At 36.4% G+C, this 18,703-nt stretch overlaps 1 pseudogene; it reads right to left on the bottom strand.

Moving 5' to 3' along the window:
* Window positions 1–7,600: 7,600 nt before the first annotated feature.
* Window positions 7,601–18,703, bottom strand: part of LOC122913598 — a 107,261-nt pseudogene continuing 96,158 nt past the window's right edge.

The raw sequence follows: 18,703 nt of genomic DNA, 5'->3' as shown, positions 1-18,703 counted from the left end.
AGAAGAATGTGCATTCTGTTGCTTTGGGATGGAATGTTCTGAATATATCTGTGATGTCCATCTGGTCCAGTGTGTCATTTAAGGCATTTATTTCCTTGTTGATCTTTTGCTTGGATGATGTGTCCATTTCAGTGAGGGGAGTGTTAAAGTCCCCTACTATTATTGTATTGTTGTTGATGTGTTTCTTTGATTTTGTTATTAATTGGTTCATATAGTGGGCTGCTCCCATGTTAGGGGCATAGATATTTAAAATTGTTAGATCTTCTTGTTGCAGATACCCTTTGAGTATGATATAGTGTCCTTCCTCATCTCTTATTATAGTCTTTGGCTTAAAATCCAATTGATCTGATATAAGGATTGCCACCCCAGCTTTCTTCTGATGTCCATTAGCATGGTAAATTGTTTTATATCCCCTCACTTTAAATCTGGAGGTGTCTTCAGGTCTAAAATAGTTTCTTAAAGATAACATATTGATGGGTTTTGTTTTTTTATCCATTCTGATACCCTGTTTCTTTTGATTGGGGCATTTAGCCCATTAACATTCAGGGCAACTATTGAGAGATATGAATTTAGTGCCATTGTATTGTCTGTAAGGTGACTGTTACTGTATATTGACTCTGTTCCTTTCTGATCTACAACTTTTTGGCTCTCTCTTTGCTTAGAGGACCTCTTTCAATATTTCCTGTAGAGCTTGTTTGGTGTTTGCAAATTCTTTCAGTTTTTGTTTGTTCTGGAAGCTTTTTATCTCTCCTTCTATTTTCAATGATGGCCTAGCTGGATATAGTATTCTTGGCTGCATGCTTTTCTTGTTTAGTGCTCTGAATATATCATGCCAGTTCTTTCTGGCCTGCCAGGCCTCTGTGGATAAGTCTGTTGCCAATCTAATATTTTTACCATTTTATATTACAGACTTATTTTCCTGGGCTGCTTTCTGGATTTTCTATTTGTTGCTAAGACTTGTAAATTTTACTATTAGGTGATGGGGTGTGGACCTATTCTTGTTGATTTTAAGGGGGGTTCTCTGCACCTCCTGGATTTTGATGCTTGTTCCCTTTGCCATATTAGGGAAATTCTCTACAATAATTCTCTCCAGTATACCTTCTGCTCCCCTCTCTCTTTCTTCTTCTTCTAGAATCCCAATTATTCTAATGTTGTTTCATCTTATGGTTTCACTTATCTCTCGAATTCTCCCCTCGTGATCCAGTAGCTGTTTGTCCCTCTTTTGCTCAGCTTCTTTATTCTCTGTCATTTGGTCTTCTATATCACTAATTCTTTCTTCTGCCTCATTTATCCTAGCAGTGAGAGTCTCCATTTGATTGCACCTCATTAATAGCTTTTTTAATTTCAACATAGTTAGACTATAGTTCTTTTATTTCTCCAGAAAGGGCTTTTATATCTCCCAAGACAGTTTCTCTAATATCTTCCTTGCCTTTTTCAAGCCTGGCTAGAACCTTGAGAATTGTCATTCTGAACTCTAGATCTGACATATTACCAAAATCTGTATTGATTAGGTCCCTAGCCTTTGGTACTGCCTCTTGTTCTTTTTTTTGTGGTGAGTTTTTCTGCCTTGTCATTTTGTCCAGATAAGAGTGTATGAAGGAGCAAATAAAATACTGAAATGGTGGCAAAGACCCCAGGAAAACGTGCTTTAACCAAATCAGAAGAGAACCCCAAATCATGGGAGGGATAAAGGGATAAAAAGAAGTTCATAAAAGAATGATAAAATATTTAAAAAAGGAAACAAATAAAGAAAAAAATATAAAAAAGAAAAAAAATGTATTAGATAAACTAGTTAAAAAAACATTAAAAAGTAAAAGTGTAAAAGTTTAAAAAATTTAGTAGAAGAAAAAAAATTAAATTAAAAAAAATTAAATTAACCACAAGACTAAAGAATCATGGGGAGAAAGCCATGAGTTCTGTGCTTTGCTTTCTCCTCCACTGGAATTCTGCTGCTCTCCTTCGTAGGTGAACTTTATCTTGGCTGTATTTCTTGTTGATCTTCTGGGGGAGGGGCCTGTTGTAGTGATTCTCAAGTGTCTTTGCCTGAGGCGGAATTGCACCGCCCTTACCAGGAGCTGGGCTAAGTAATCTGTTTGGGTTCGCTTTTGGGAGCTTTTTTTTTTTTTTTTTTAAGATTTTATTTATTTATCTGACAGACAGAGATCACAAGTAGGCAGAGAGGAAGGCAGAGGGAGAGGAGGAAACAGGCTCCCTGCCAAGCAGAGAGTCTGACATGGGGCTCGATCCCAGGACCCTGGGATCATGACCTGAGTGGAAGGCAGAGGCTTTAACCCACTGAGCCACCCAGGCGCCCCTTTTGGGAGCTTTTTTTCCCTGAATGCTTTCCATAGAGTTCCGGAGGACGGGAATGAAAATGGGAGCCTCCCAGTCTCTGGCCTAGAGGAGCCAAGAGCTTGGGGCCCCACTCCTCAGTGCGCCCTCAGAGAAAAGAGCTCAATCACTCCCATCTCCCTGGCCTCTGGCCACACTCCAAGCTCACCCAGCCTGCAACTGGTTCAAGGTAACCCCAAGCTGAGAGCTCACTCCTTGGCTTTGTCTCTGTAGCCAGCTTCCCCGCTCTAATACCTGCGAGCTCTGAGACATTCAGACACCCCCGATCCTTCTGTGACCCTGCAGGACCTAGGCACATGCTGGCCCTGCGTGGGCTTCACCCCGGTTTAGCCTCTGGAGTGATGTCCCTCAGCGGAACAGACTTTTAAAAGTCCTGATTTTGTGCTCCATTGCTCTGCTGCTTGCCGGGAGCTGGCCCCTCCCCCCACAGTCTATCTTCCTGTCGCTTTGGATTCACTTCTCCGCTGGTCCTACCTTTCAGAAAGTGGTCGATTTTCCGTTTCTAGAATTGCTGTTCTTCTCTTAGATCTTCCGTTGGATTTGTAAGGTGTTTGCAATGGTTTGATAAGCTATCTAGCTGATCTCCTACTACCTGATGTAGTCTCAGCCTGCTACTTCTCTGCCATCTTCTATGTAGATAACTGTATTTTCTTTCTTTATTCATCCTTCAGTGGACACTTAAGTCATTTCCATGTCTTAGCTATTAAAAATTGTAAATGATACTGTAATGAACATAGGAGTACAAATGAGATATTGATTATTTTCATACACACACACACACACACACACACACCTAGAAGTGGGATTACTGGAACATATCATTGTTCTATTTTTGGTATTTGGAGTATCCTCCATATTATTTTCCATAGTGGCTGCACCCAATTCAAATTCCCACTAGCAGTACATGAAGGTTCCCTTCCCTTCACCACGTCACCATTCTTACAGGGGCGAGGTGATATCTCATTGTGTTTTGATCGGCATTCCCCTTATGACTGGTGATGTTGAGCATAGTTTCATGTTCCTGGTAACCATATTTCTTTGGAAATACATCTATTCAGTTTTCTTGCCCATTTAAAATCAGATTTTGATTTGCTGTTGAGTTGTATGAGTTCTTAAAAAGTTCAACTTGCTTATTATAAATATCCTAAATTAAGACAATAGGTTGAACTGTTTTATAAATTATTGAAAGTAGATATTCAGATGACACTTTATACAGAGATTTATGTGTCAATAGTTCTAGAGTCAGAATCCCTGAGTCTTAATCCTGGCTTTAAGTTTCTCATCTGTGAAATGGACTTCTACTTTGAACTATTTCATAGGATGAGTACATGGGTTAATTGAAATAATTCAAGAAAAACATTTAGAATAGTACTTAGCATAAGATAAGTGCTAAATAAGTGTTAGCTATTCTTAAGAAAAAAGGAAATTCAAACAACCATCCATCATTGCCTTGATTATGGGCTTGATTTATCATAATGTTCCTCGACATTTGTGCCACTACATAGATGTATGTTGGGTTGTTTTAGCCTCTAATAGGGGAAAGTAAGATGGGATAATAAAGTAATGACAGATTTTATTTTAAAAAAATGGCAGATTTTATAAGTATAAATGCAGCCAACAACATGGCTAGATTATCTGGGAATTTTATGTAGCTGAGAATTATTAAAAATCCTTTGCCAAGTTGTAATAATAAAAATTAGAATATATTCTGTATAATTTTCCTTATTGGTCTAGCTTTTATTGGTGTAATTGTAGAAAATGCTTAGTGTTTTTTCCAGTTGGCAGCATTTTTCTATGTTTTACTGAGTGAAATTATGCCCTTCATATCTATATTTCATATTACATGAATACAGTAGTATAAAAATCAGTGTTGTTTATATACAAAAATCGTCATCTATTCAACAAATGGCGATATGCTAGGTGCTGGGAATATAGAGCCAAATAAGATCAGCTTTAGCCATGGAACATATAAACTCTAGTTTGGGAGAGAGACATGCACACAGAAGTTGCAGTACAGTGTAGTGAGTACTTAGACGCAGGAAATAAGTGCTGCTGCTGAAACATACCATTTATGAACTACATTTAATTAAATGGATATAATAGACAGTAATTTAAATAAGCATTAAAAATTATAGTGGTAAGGTAACCTACTGCTGCAATTTGGTTTCATTTTCTGTAAATGCCAGCAATGGTGGTCCGATAGTAGTGAAAATGGATTTACTTGAGTGTATCCCCTTTACAATTTACTCTTAGTATTGTTAATATCAAACTGAGATGTCAATTCTAAAAATTTGTTGCAACATCACCGACCACCAGAAAAAACAACAACAGCAGCAGTTAGTTTGTATATAAGAAAGTATAAGCATCTACAGCACAAGAGTGAAGCTTCAGTTTTCCTTCCTCACATAGACATAAAAATGGGGGTATTAGAATCAGTTCTGGGGGCCTCCCTCATTTTAAGAATCATAAACACATTGAACGGAGAGAAAGTTAAGATAATGATATGAACACAAATAATATAACAAGGAAATGGGTGAGAAAACTGGGAAGAAATAACCCAGCTGTATAAAGTCTCATGGGTCAACATAATAATTATTTCCCAATATTATAAAAATGATTATGTCATATAATACAGGACTATGTCATATAATACAATTGATGGACATAAAATTGTTAGGTAATGTATTTGATTCATCCTATATAGGCAAGTTAAAGTTAAAAAAATGTGAAATGAGTTGTCATAGGATGCGGAGACTTCTTTTTCATTCAAGATGTTTGGCCACAGGACTGAACATAGGTGACAAGATTACATAGGAGGCATACAAACATCATATAAGTAGTGATGAAGTATCCCTCTTTCCAGTACTAAGAAATTCTAATTTTAAAATGGGAAACTGGATTAATTTGTATTTGACTGAAGTTACTAATGAAAGTTAGGAATGTATTAAATGTTGAATACTATTCTGGACTGCATTGAAGTACAGGGAAATAAAATTACACCACTGGTGACCCTTGGGTCTGTCACAGAAATGAGATGTCTATCTCATAAGGCTATTACAGTAAAAAAAAATTAAATAATGACAATTACAGGGTGGCTGGCTTCTCTAACTAATGAAAGTTCAATATCTTCTAATTATATTGGTGGCACAATATGGTTGCAAAATATGACCTAGTAGCTCTAAAGCAGTACTGTAATGAGTCTTTTCATTTCAGCTCTCTGCTGTATGCTTTTAAATCTCTTGGGCATATGAAATACACCATTACTAGAGGACAAGGGATTCAATGTTTTTGACATGGTAGAGGAAGGTGGCTGCTTAGGGAATAAGATGTTTTTAAAATTCAATTTATTTCAGCAATTTATTACAGTTTACCCCCTATCATTCCCTAAGCTGGATCTAGAAATAATACAAAGGTCAATAGAGTTTAAGTTGCTCACTGTCTAGTGGGAGAGTAAACACATTAAAAATATCTGTTATAGAATGGGAAAGTGTGTTAATGAAGCTATGCCTAAAAGCTATGGAAGTACATGGGCAAGAACCATCTGATCTGCTTGTGGATGGATAGGACAGTGGAGAAGGAAAAGGTCAGAGTAAGTTACATTTGAACTGGGTGATAAAATATATATATATATATATATATATATATATATATATATATATGTAATTCATCAGAGTAAGCCTTACAGATACTGTAAACATTATAAATGCAGCTAATCATATGGAAGCATGACACAGTTGGAATGATTACACATTCAATGTCTCTGTTGGCAAAGACCTAAAGGTGAATTGTAGACTTCGTTGGTATAAAAAGCAAATGGGATTGGATCCATTAAAGAATCTTAAATTTATTTTCCTCAGTCATTTCCACCCCTCCCTCCCCGCAGAGCTCACCTACTTCCTAGTATGTTGAGATGGTTTTCTGTTACTGTTTATGGGATATGAGTCCTCTATCCTGACCTGTTAAAAGCAAATCATACAAATCTACTTTCTTCAGATACAGGCCGTTTTGAAAAATTAAGCTCTCCACCCGCTTACCTAGTTATGTGCATATGTTTTCTAAATTTCAGTCTTTGCAATTTATCAAGAACCTTGGCATTTGCTGATTCTATTTGACTAAAGTTTATATAATTTTTATTGATGTCAAGTCTGTATGGTTGGTAATCCCTTCAGTATTTGGCCTCTCAGTTTTCTTGATACCCTGATTTCTAAGGACCTTCTCACTTAATTTGCTTCAGACAACCACCTTCAAATTGTTTTTGATCTGTTGTAAATTCTCTTCCCCCAAAGACATTACTTTACAGATTCTAAACTCTGACCGCAAGCTCTTCTTCTCAGACAGCAGGCTTGGTTATGTCTAATACAATCATTCATGACAATCATTTCCACCTCCAGGTCCTTCTCCTTTCTTCTTTGTAATCATTTTAGTTCTTAAATTTCTTTGCCAATCTATCCAGTACAGGTTGCTTGGTTCATCATTATAAAACAAACAAACAAACAAACAAAAGACACACATTGTCTATTCTGTAGACATTTTAGGTCATTGTTCCTACAGAATTATTGACATTGACAATAACTGAACTAGTCAGAGCAACTAGATATTTGAATTGTTTAATCTTTTTTTTTTAAACTGTCAGAAAGTTTGCCCCAATATGGCATCTATGATTACTTTGAGAAGAAAGTGAGATTTTCATTAACCACCCCCCCCCATGAAAAATATCCCAGGGCTTATTATATAAACTAGTAAAGCAAATCAAGTTAGAAATTCTTACTGTAGTTTGGGACAGTTAGGTTTTTATATAGTTGGTTGGAAGAATAAATGTGAACTGAAACTTATGATGGAAACCAACAGATTTTTCTCTTTTAAACAGATGGACTTTTGTAAATAGTACATACCATAGAACTGAAAGAATAATTTGTTTCTGGCCATGTCTTATTAAATTGTTAGCTATTATTTTTCCTACATAAAACTATATATTATAGATTTTATCTTCTAATTATCTTTCAAAGCTATACATTTCTCACCATCTCCACTGCAACTATCCTAGATCAAATTGTCATCATGCTAAGAACATATTATGTTCTTAATAAACCTGGTCTTCTGCCTTTTTCTCTTTCCCCCTCTACCTCAGGCAGACACTATAACTGAAGTTATGTTTTCTTAATGTAAATCTTTCCCTTTTACACTTTAAAGATTTTAGTGCCTACCCACCTATTTTTCTTTGGGTTAAGATCTACATCCTTCAGATAGCCTAAGGGGTCATGTCCTGGTTCCTACTTTCCTCTTCACCCTCTCCTCCTAGAGTACCATTTTCTTTCTCTAGTCTGTCTCTATCCTTGTTCTCAGACTTGGGATAAATGGTTTTCTCTTCTATAACCTCCATGTTTTTGGTTTTACTCCAGAAAAGCTGAGAAAAGATAAACTTTACCCATGATTATGTCTGTTTTGCCTATCACAATGCTTTGCTCATAGAAGTTGATTAGCAAATGTCTAATTATTTAAGGAAAGAAAACCAAAGGGACTGTGTTGGCACCTGGGGTTAATATTCATTGGTATATAGATATTTCATTGTTCTTAAATGACCCCCCATACATACATTTTTGATATTTTAAAAAATCAGGATGTATCTTACAATTGATGATATAGCTACTTTCTACCAGACAGCTTTCACATCCAGAGTTGTAAAGGCAAGCATTGTGTAAAATTGCTTTTGCAGATGGCAAGGTGGTACAACTGTAACTTTACAATCAAGAAGCCATCAGCAGACCATTTGAAGAAGAAATATTGAGTCCTGGTTATTGTCTCAGAATGTTCTATTGGAAGTGTCTGGACTAACTTACAGAATGGGTGTCAGTCATTTGAGAGGCAATTTATGAGATAGTACGAACACTCTTTAAGAAATGCCACCTTATCCAAACTCTTCTTTAAAACAAAGGAGGTTACAATGTGGAAAAGTATGGATACCAATAGCTCTGAGTTGAAAGTGTTTCAGAAGAGAAGACCCATGAATGAGGTGATGTTATAGCAGAAACCGTAATCAATTTATTCTGATTATATTTTTTATGTTAATACAAAAGTGATAAAGAATACTTTTATGTAAATGTAAATAAAAATTCTAAGTGATGAAATATTATATCATGGTTTATGTGGCAGCATTTTTTCTTAGTGACTTGTAAAATACGGACATTTTTACAACTAATGGGATCTTATATTTAATGAAATTTATTAACATCCACTATTTATAAAGTTCTAGGCCATTTCTTAGATAAGTTTTTATTTTTAAAAATCATGGAGTCATAAATAGGACATTGGATATAATATAGCTCAGTTTTCTCACATTGAGGATACAAATCTTAAATGATGATTAAAAAGATTTATTTTCAAGGACCTTGTTAATGATCTGACAGATCAGTATTTTTTTCTTTGTCTGTTGGGTCCATGTTGAATTACTCATTTCTCTCAATGTTATATGGAAGTACTGTATTTCTGCAATCTGGTTTTGTACTAGAAAGAACTGGCTTCTTAAGCAGAAGGTTCTAAAAGTGTATCAAGATGGTAAGAAGTTCCAGAAGCCTATTTTATCCTCTCTGTTCCTGATAACTTGCCTGCCTGCCATGTGCTGAGGCCTATGATTCAAATGAGCTCTCTACAAAATATGGATACCAAAAATATCACTTGCTTCAGAAAAACTTCCTCATCCACCCCCAGCACCAAAAGGAAAAAAAAAAAAAAAAACATTGTCATGATTAACAGCCTTCCCACAAGGAAATTTTTACATTCATCCTAATTCACTCTAAGCTTCTCATAAATAATAGGAACTACCAATGCACTAAGAAGGGTTTGATTTTCCAATAATCAAGTTAGGATCAACCTTTTTTTTTTTTTTTTTTTTTTTTTAATTTCATTAAAGTGTTTACCAGGAATTCAGATTTAGGTTGGCAAGCTTAGAAGTAGTCAAGAAAAGTACCATTTTTTCTTCTCTATTCTTTATTAGTTCCATCTTTAGGATAAAACATCTATAAAGCTGGTAAGCCTAGAGGCTGGACAATAGTTGGCACTTTGTAAGTATCTGCTAAAATGAAAAGAAAGAATTATTTTCCTTCAATCTGAGACTGGAAGTGAACTTACATTCTGCAGAGTCAAACATTAGCACCAAAGTGAGTCCTGTAAAAGGTCTTTGCTGGGGACTCTTTCTGATGGTAGATTTCTTTAATAGGACTGCTCTGTCTCATTGACCACTGACTCAGTGGGTTTGATGGCAGAAAAAACTTACTGTGTCACACAGTCACTTAAAAAAACTTTACTGTGTCACAGAGTCACTTAAGAAAGGCTGACTCCAACAATCCCTAACAAGCTGCATATGGAAAGTAACACAGAGCCATTTCTATGTTTTTTCTCCTTTTGTTTCCCTCTTTTTTTCTTTCCTTATATTAAAAATGTCTTTTATTTTTTTTTTTTAAACTTTGCCTTGCGTTTCTTTTCCAAATGGTCCTAGAGCTTCTCTTAGGAGTTTCAGAATAAAAATTAAACCAAGATTGCTATTGTTATGATTGTGTAGGGCAAATCTCTAATGGCTGACTACTGGTGGGAAAGAGACAGATTCTTGAAACTTATGAATTATCTACACAGGAAACTATGGAGGCTCATAGTGTGAAAGGATTCACGGCAACCTGTCAGGGTAAAGAGGATTAACTTGCATTTGGTATTTGTGCTCAGTGGTAGAAATTATTCAGCACCAATCTATGGAGGAACTACTTACCCTGAATTTGGATGGAGTAGTATATACAAGGGAGGGAGTCATTGGGTTATATTTTTCCTCTTTCAGGCCATAGAATAATAACATCTGGATAGTTGAGTGCTAAACATATACCTCATTTTTGGATAAGTTGCCAGTCTATGTGGGTTTTATTAGAATGTAAATATTCAGTTGATTCATTATTGATAATCCCATAGGTTGTTCTACAAAAGTGTAGCCAGTAAAATCAGTGTCTCCCATGTGAACAATGTTCATGTAAGTGAATGATAAAATGACATTTTCTGCTACATGACTTGTTTGGTTGTTAAAGAGACATTGTTTTCCTTCTCTTGGTTATTTCTCTGCTGTTCTTCAGATACCCCCCTCTCCCTTGAGTGCTCACTATGCATCCAGGAAAATTGACTTCAACATTGGTTTACTGAGCATGGGGCTAATCAGTGAAAAAACATATTCTGTATTATTGATTCAAAGATAAGTAGATCCTCCAATGGAGGCCAACAAGATGCAAGTTGTCTGTGGGGAATTCCTTAGAAGGTCTCTTCCTCAATCTTCAAACTCTTCCTCTTTCTATGGACTTAGATAAGGAGCAAGTAGCCTAGAGTTTTTCAACAGTCATCTTGTAACCCAAGAGGATGCTTTTCTTAGGTTGATGCTGTTATTATGCATGGCTCTGCACAGGGGCTAAAAATTGAAAAAAACTGAATCCTGGGTCAATAAATCAAACAAGTTGTGGCACCTGACCTGCTTCTGCCACCTGCAATTGTAGGGGATAATAATTCCTTTTTATTAAGCGGGTTAAAGCTCAGGTTTCCGTTATAGGCCTCATAAAATCTTAACTGCTAGAATGTGTGTTTAAAATATTTGACATAACCAAATAGAAATGAGGCTTATTAATGGAACATTCTTCAAAAGATATTGCTGACCTTTGTTTCTGTATGTTTAAGAATAATAATCTGAGCTTCATTGTATAAGTATGCTGCTTTGCAAAATGTATATCTATTTATTATTTTCTAGTGTTTTTTTTATTTAATTTAAATTCAATTAACTAACACATAATATATTAGTAGTGTCAGAGGTAGATGCCAGTCTTATATAACACCCAGTGCTTATTACATCACATGCCCTCCTTAATGTCCATCTCCCAGTTACTGCATCACCCCACCACCTCCCCTCCAGCAACCCTATTTGTTTCCTATGTTTAAGTCTCTTATCATTTGTCTCCCTTTCTAATTTTGTCTTATTTTATTTTTTCCTGTCTTTCCCTATGATTCTGTTTTGTTTCTTGAATTCCACATATAAGGGAGATCAAATGATAATTCTCTTTTTCTGACTGACTTATTTCACATAGCATAATATCCTCTAGCTCTATCCATGTTTTTGCAAAGGATGAGGTTTTTGTTGTTGTTGTTGTTGTTGTTTTGACAGCGGAGTAGTATTCCCTTGTATATATATCTCCCACATCTTCTTTATCCATTAATCTGTCTATGGGCATCTGGGATCCTTCCATAGTTTGGCTATTGTGGACACTGCTGCAATAAACATTGTATGCAGGTGCCCCTTTCAATCACTATATTTGTACCTTTGGGTTAAATACCTAGTAGTGCGAATGTTAAGTCATAGGGAAGCTCTATTTTAAACTTTTTCCCAGAGTGGATCTACCAGCTTGCATTCCCACCAACACTATAAGAGGGTTTCCCTTTCTTTGCATCCTTTCCTGACTTGTTAATTTCAGCCATTCTGACTGGCATGAAGTGGTATCTCATTGTGATTTTGATTTCTATTTCTCTGATGCCTAGTGATGTGGAACTATATATTTTTTTATGTGTCCATTGGCTATTTGTATATCTTCTTTGGAGAAATGTCTTTACATGTCTTCTGACCATTTCTTTCTTCTTTTTTAAATTTAATTAAATTTTTTCCAGTGATCCAAAATTCATTGTTTATGCACCACACCCAGTGCTCCAGGCAATACACAATACCCACCATCAGGCTCACCCCACTTCCCACACCCCCTCCAAAACCCTCAGTTTGTCATTCAGAGTCCACAGCCTCTCATAGTTTGTCTCTCCTTCCATTTTCCCCCAACTCACTTTTCCTCTCCAACTCTCAATGTCCTCCATGTTATTCCTGATATTCCACAAGTAAGTGAAACCATATGATAATTGACTCTCTCTGCTTGATGTATTTCATTCAGCATAATCTCTTCCAGTCCTGTCTATGTTGATATAAAAGTTGGGTATTCGTCCTGTCTGATGGAGGCATAATACTCCATTGTATATATGGACTGTATCTTCTTTATCCATTTGTCTGTTGAAAGGTATCTTGTTTTTTTCCACAGTTTGGTAACTGTGACCATTGCTGCTATGAACATTGGGGTACACACGGCCCTTCTTTTCACTATGTCTGTATCTTTGGGGTAAATACAGAGTTGTGCATTGCAGGGTCATAGGGTAACTCTATTTTTAATTTCTTAAGGAATCTTCACACTGTTTTCCAAAGTGGCTGCATCAACTTGAATGCCCACCAACAGTGTAGGAGGGTTCCCCTTTCTCCACATCTTCTGCAACATTCATTGTTTACTGTCTTGTTGATTTTGGCCATTCTAACTGGTATAAGGTGGTATCTCAATGTGGTTTTGATTTGAATCTTCGTGATGGCTAGTGATGATGAACATTTCTTCAAGTGTCTGTCAGCCATTTGTATGTCTTCTTTTGAGAAGTATCTGTTCATGTCTTCTGCCCATTTTTTGATATGATTATATGTTTTGTGTGTGTTGAGTTTGAGGAGTTCTTTATAGATCTTAGATATCAGCCCTTTGTCTGTAGTGTCATTTGCAAGTATCTCCTCACATTTCGTGGGTTGCTTCTTTGTTTTGTTGACTATTTTCTTTGCTGTGTGGAGCTTTTTATCTTGATGAAGTCCCAAAAGTTCATTTTCACTTTTGTTTCCTTTGCCTTTGGAGATATGTCTTGAAAGAAGTTGCTGTGGCCGATGTCGAAGAGGTTACTTCCTATGTTCTCCTCTAGGATTTTGATAGATTCCTGCCTCACGTTAAGGTCTTTCATATATTTTGAGTTTATCTTTGTGTATGGTGTAATAGAATGGTCAAGTTTCATTCTTCTATACATAGCTAATCAATTGAGGTGATAGAACAAATCAATAAGAGAAGAGAGAAGAACCACATGATCCTCTCAATTGATGCAGAAAAAGCACTTGGCAACATACAGCATTTGTTCCTGATTAAATGCTTCAAAGTATAGTGATAGAGGGAACACTCCTTAACTTCATAAAATCTATCTATGAAAAACCCACAGTATATATCATCCTCGATAGGGAAAAGCTGACAGCCTTCCCTTTGAGATCAGGAACATGACAAGGATGTCCACTCTCACCACTGTTGTTCAACATAGTACTAAAACTCCTAACAACAGCAATCAGACAACAAAAAAAAATAAAAGGTATTCAAATTGGCAAAGAAGAAGTCAAACTCTCTCTCTTCTCAGATGACATGATACTTTATATGGAAAACCCAAAAGACTCCACCCTCAAACTACTAAAACTCATACAGGAATTCAGTAATGTGGCAGGATACAAAAATCAATGTACAGAAATCAGTTGCCTTCTTATACACTTTCAATTAAAACATAGAAAGAGAAATTAGAGAAACAATCTCTTTTACTATAGTACCAAGAACCATAAGATACCTGGGATTAAACCTAACCAAAGAGTTAAATGATCTGTACTAGAAGAACTAGTAACCATTCATGAAAGAAATTGAAGAAGACACAAAAAGATGGAATAGCATTCTCATGTACCAGAAGAATAAACATTGTTAAAATATCTATACTGCTTAGAGCAATTTATACTTTCAATGTCATCCTGATCAAAACTCCATTGGCATTTTTCAAAGAGCTGAAACAAACGTCCCTAAAATTTGTTTGGAATCAGAACAGACCACAAATTGCTAAGGAAATGTTGAAAAAGAAAAACAAAACTGGGAGCATCACTTTGCCTGATTTCAAGCTTTACTACAAGGCTGCGATCACCAAGATAGCATGGTACTGGCACAAAAACAGACACATAGACTAGTGGAACAGGGTAGAGAGCCCAGATATGGACCTGCAACTCTATGGTCAAATACTCTTCGACAAAGCAGGAAAAAATATACAGTGGAGAAAAGACAGTCTCTTCAATAAATGGTGCTGAAAAAATTGGACAAATATGTATAAAAGAATGAAACTTCTGCCCATTTCTTGACTGGATTATTTGTTCTTTGGGTGTTGAGTTTGATAAGTTCTTTAAAGATTCTGGGTACTAACCCTTTACATGATAAGATACTTGCAAATATCTTCTCCAGTTCTGCTGGTTGTCTTTCAGTTTTATCAACTGTTCCTTTGTTGTTCAAAAGCTTTTTATCTTGAAGAAATTCCAACAGCTCACTTATGTCTTTGCTTCTCTTGCTTTTGAAGACATGTCTAAGAAGTTGCTGTGGCCAAGGGTGTAAAATTTGCTGCCTGTGTTCGCTAGGGTTTTGATGGATCCCTGCCTCACATTTAGGTCTTTCATCCATTTTGAGTTTATATTTATGTATGATATAAAGAAATGGTTCAGTTTCATTCATCTACATGTGACTTTCCAATTTTCCCAACACCGTTTGTTGAAGACACTGTCTTTTTTCCATTGGATATTCTTTCCTGCTTTGCCAAAGATTAGTTGACCATATTGTTGAGGTCCTTTACTGGTTTCTCTATTCTGTTCCACTGACCTGTGTGTCACTATTTGTGCCAGTACCATACTTCTTCTTCTTCTTCTTTTTTTTTTTTTCAAAGATTTTATTTATTTAATTTGACAGAGAGAGGTCACAAGTAGGCAGAGAGGCAGGCAGAGAGAGAGGAGGAAGCAGGCTCCCTGCTGAGCAGAGAGCCCAATATGGGACTCGATCCCAGGACCCTGAGATCATGACCTGAGCCGAAGGCAGCAGCTCAAACCACTGAGCCACCCAGGCGCCCCCAGTACCATACTTCTTGAAGATTAAAGCTTTGTAATAGAGCTGAAGTATGGCATCGTGATGCCACAAGCTTTGGTTTTATTTTTCAACATTCCATTGACTACCAGGGTATTTCCTGGTTCCATACAAATTTTAAGACCATTTGTCCCAGCACTGTAGAAAAAAGTTGATGATATTTTGATAGGGATTGCATTGAATGTACAGATTGCCCTTGGAAGCACAGACATTTTAACAATGTTTGTTCTTCCAATCCATGAGCATGGAATGTTTTTCAATTTTTGCGTCATCCTCAATTTCTTCCATGAGTGTTTTATAGTTTTTGAGTACAGATCTTTTGCCTCTTTGGTTAGGTTCATTCCTTGATATCTTATGGTGTTGGGTGCAATTGTAAATGGGATCAATTCCTTAATGACTATTTCTTCTGTCTCATCGTTGTGTATAAAAATGCAACTGATAATCTGTGCATTGATTTTCTACTGCCACTGTGCTGAATTCCTGAATAAGTTCTAGAAATTTTGGGGTAGAGTCTTTTGGGTTTTCCACATAAAGTATCTTCAGCTAGTGAGAGTTTGATTTCTTCTTTGCTGATTCAGATTCCTTTTATTTGTTTTTGTTGTCTGACTGCTGAGGCTAGGACTTCTAGTACTGTGTTGAACAACACTGGTGAGAGTGGACATCCCTGAGATTGTCCTGACCTTAGGGGAAAAGCTCTGTTTTTCCCCATTGACTATGGTATTAGCTATGGGCTTTTTGTAGATAGGTTTTATGATGTTGAGGTATGTTCCCTCCATCCCTACATTGTGGAGAGTTTTAATCAAGAAAAGATGCTGTACTTTGCCAAATGCCTTTTCTGCATCAACTGAGAGGATTGCATGGTTTCCATCCTTTCTTTTATTAATGTAGAGTATCACATTGATTGATTTGTGGATGTTGAACCACCCTTGCAGCCCAGGAATAAGTCCCACTTGGTAGTGGTGAATAATCTTTTTAATGTACTGTTGACTCCTATTGGCTAGCACATTGGTGAGAATTTTATCATCCATGTTCTTTGGGGTTATCAGTCTGTAATTCTATTTTTTGGTGGGGTCTGTGCCTAGTTTTGGGATCAGGATAATTCTGTCCTCATACAATGATATTGGAAGTTTTCCTTCCATTTCTATTTTTTGAAATAGCTTCAGAATAATACTTATTAATTCTTATTTAGGTATTGGTAGAATTCCCCTGGAATTCTTGTTTATTTCAAGATTTTTGATTACTCTTTCAATTTCCTTGGTGGTTATGGGTCTGTTCAGGTTTTCTATTTCTTCCTGTTGCAGTTTTGGTAGGTTATAAGTCTCAAGGAATGTGTCCACTTCTTCCAGATTGACTAATTTGTTGGCAAATACGTGCTCATAATATGTTATAACAGTTTATATTTCTTTGGTGTTGGTTGTGATCTTTCCTCTTTCATTCATGATTTTATTTATTCGGGTCCTTTCTCATTTCTTTTTGATAAGTCTTTCCAGGGGTTTATTAGTCTTACTAATTCTTTCAAAGAAACAGCTCCTAGTTTTATTAATCTGTTCAGCTGTTCTTTTGCTTTCTATTTAATTGATTTCTGCTCTAATCTTTATTAATTCTATTCTTCACCCAGATTTGGGCTGTATTTGCTGTCTTTCTCCACCTTCTTTAGGTGTAAGAATAGGTTGTGTATTTGAGAACTTTCTTGTTTCTTAAGAAAGGCTTTTAATGCTATAGACTTCCTTCCTAGGGCCACCTTCGCTGCATCCCAAATGTTTTGAATAGTTCTGTTTTCATTATCATTTGTTTCCATGATTTTTTAAATTATTCTTTAATTTCCTGTTTGACCCATTAATTCTTTTTTTTTTATTAAAAGATTTTATTTATTTATTTGACAGAGAGAGATCACAAATAGGCAGAGAGGCAGGCAGAGAGAGAGGAGGAAGCAGGCTCCCTGCTGAGCAGAGAGCCCGATGCGGGACTTGATCCCAAGACCCCGAGATCATAACCTGAGCCGAAGGCAGCGGCTTAACCCACTGAGCCACCCAGGCGCCCCCATTAATTCTTTAATAGGATACACTTTAGCCTCTATCTATTTGAGTTCTTTCCAAATTTCCTCTTGTGACTGCATTAAAGTTTCAAAGCACTGTAGTCTAAAAATATGCAGGGACTGATCCCAATGTTTTGGTGCTGGTTGAGATCTGATTTATGACTCAGTATGTGATCTATTCTGGAAAATGTTCCATGTACACTGAGAAGAATGTGTGTTCTGTTGCTTTAGGATGAATGCTCTGAATATATCTGTGAAGTGCATCTGGTCCACTGTGTCATTCAAAGCTGTTTCCTTTTTTGATCTTCTTCTTAGATGATCTGTCCATTTCAGTAAGTGGGGTGTTAAGGATCCTACCATTATTGTATAATTATCAATGTGTTTCTTTAGTTTTATTATTATTTGGCTTATATAATTGGTTGCTCCCATGTTAGGGGCATAACAATTTAAAATTGTTAGATCTTCTTGCTGGTAGACCCTTTAAGTGTGATACAGTGTCCTTCCTCATCTTCTATTATGGTCTTTGGTTTAAAATTTCATTTGTCCAATTTAAGGATTGTTACCCCAACTTTTTTTCCCACTCTCTCACTTTCAGTCTAGAGGTGTCTTTTGTTATAAAATGAGTCTCTTACATACAGCATACCAGTGGGCTCTTGTTTTTTAAAACTAATTTGATACTCTATGTCTTTTGGTTGGAACATTTAGCCCATTTACATTCAGAGTATTGAAAGATGAATTCAGTGCCATTGTAATTCCTGTAAAGTCATTTTCTCTACATTGTCTTTGTTCCATTCTGGTCTATGTTACTTTTGGGCTCTCTCTTTGCTTATAGGATCCCTTTTATTATTTCTTGAAGGGGCTGTTTTAGTGATCACAAATTCTTTTAGTTTCTGTTTGTCCTAGAAGATTTTTGTCTCTCCTATTTTGAATGGCAACTTAATCAGGTAAAGTATTCTTGGCTGCATAGTCTTCTCATTTAGCACGCTGAATATATTATGCCATCTTTTCTTGCCTGCCAGGACTCTGTGGATAGGTCTGCTGTCAGTCTAATGTTTCTACCCTTGTAGGTTATGAACCTCTTGTTCCAAACTGCTTTAAGGATTTTCTCTTTGTCTCTGATATTTGCAAGTTTCACTATGATATGTTGAACATTGATCTATTTTTATTGAGTTTGAGGGGGGTTCTCTGTGCCTGCTGGTTGAATGCCTGTTTTCTTCCCCAGATTAGGGAAGTTCTTTTCTATAATTTGCTCCAATATATCTATATGCCTTCTCCCTCACCCCTTCTCTTTTTCTCTTCTTTTGGGATCCCAATTATTCTAATATTTTACACTTTATGATATCATATATCTCTTGAGTTCCCCCCTTGTGATCCAGTTTTGTCTCTCTCTTTTTTAAAATTTGTTTAAAAGATTATTTATTTATTTATTTGACAGAGAGCACAAGTAGGCAGAGAGGCAGGCAGAGAGAGAGAGGAGGAAGCAGGCTCCCTGCTGAGCAGAGAGCCCAATGTGGATCTCGATCCCAGGACCCTGAGATCA

Source organism: Neovison vison, chromosome 7, assembly GCF_020171115.1.
Source record: "Neovison vison isolate M4711 chromosome 7, ASM_NN_V1, whole genome shotgun sequence".
NCBI classification, from domain to species: domain Eukaryota; kingdom Metazoa; phylum Chordata; class Mammalia; order Carnivora; family Mustelidae; genus Neogale; species Neogale vison.
The sequence above is the reverse complement of the archived record's forward strand: the minus strand, read 5'-3'. Positions and strand labels throughout refer to the sequence as shown.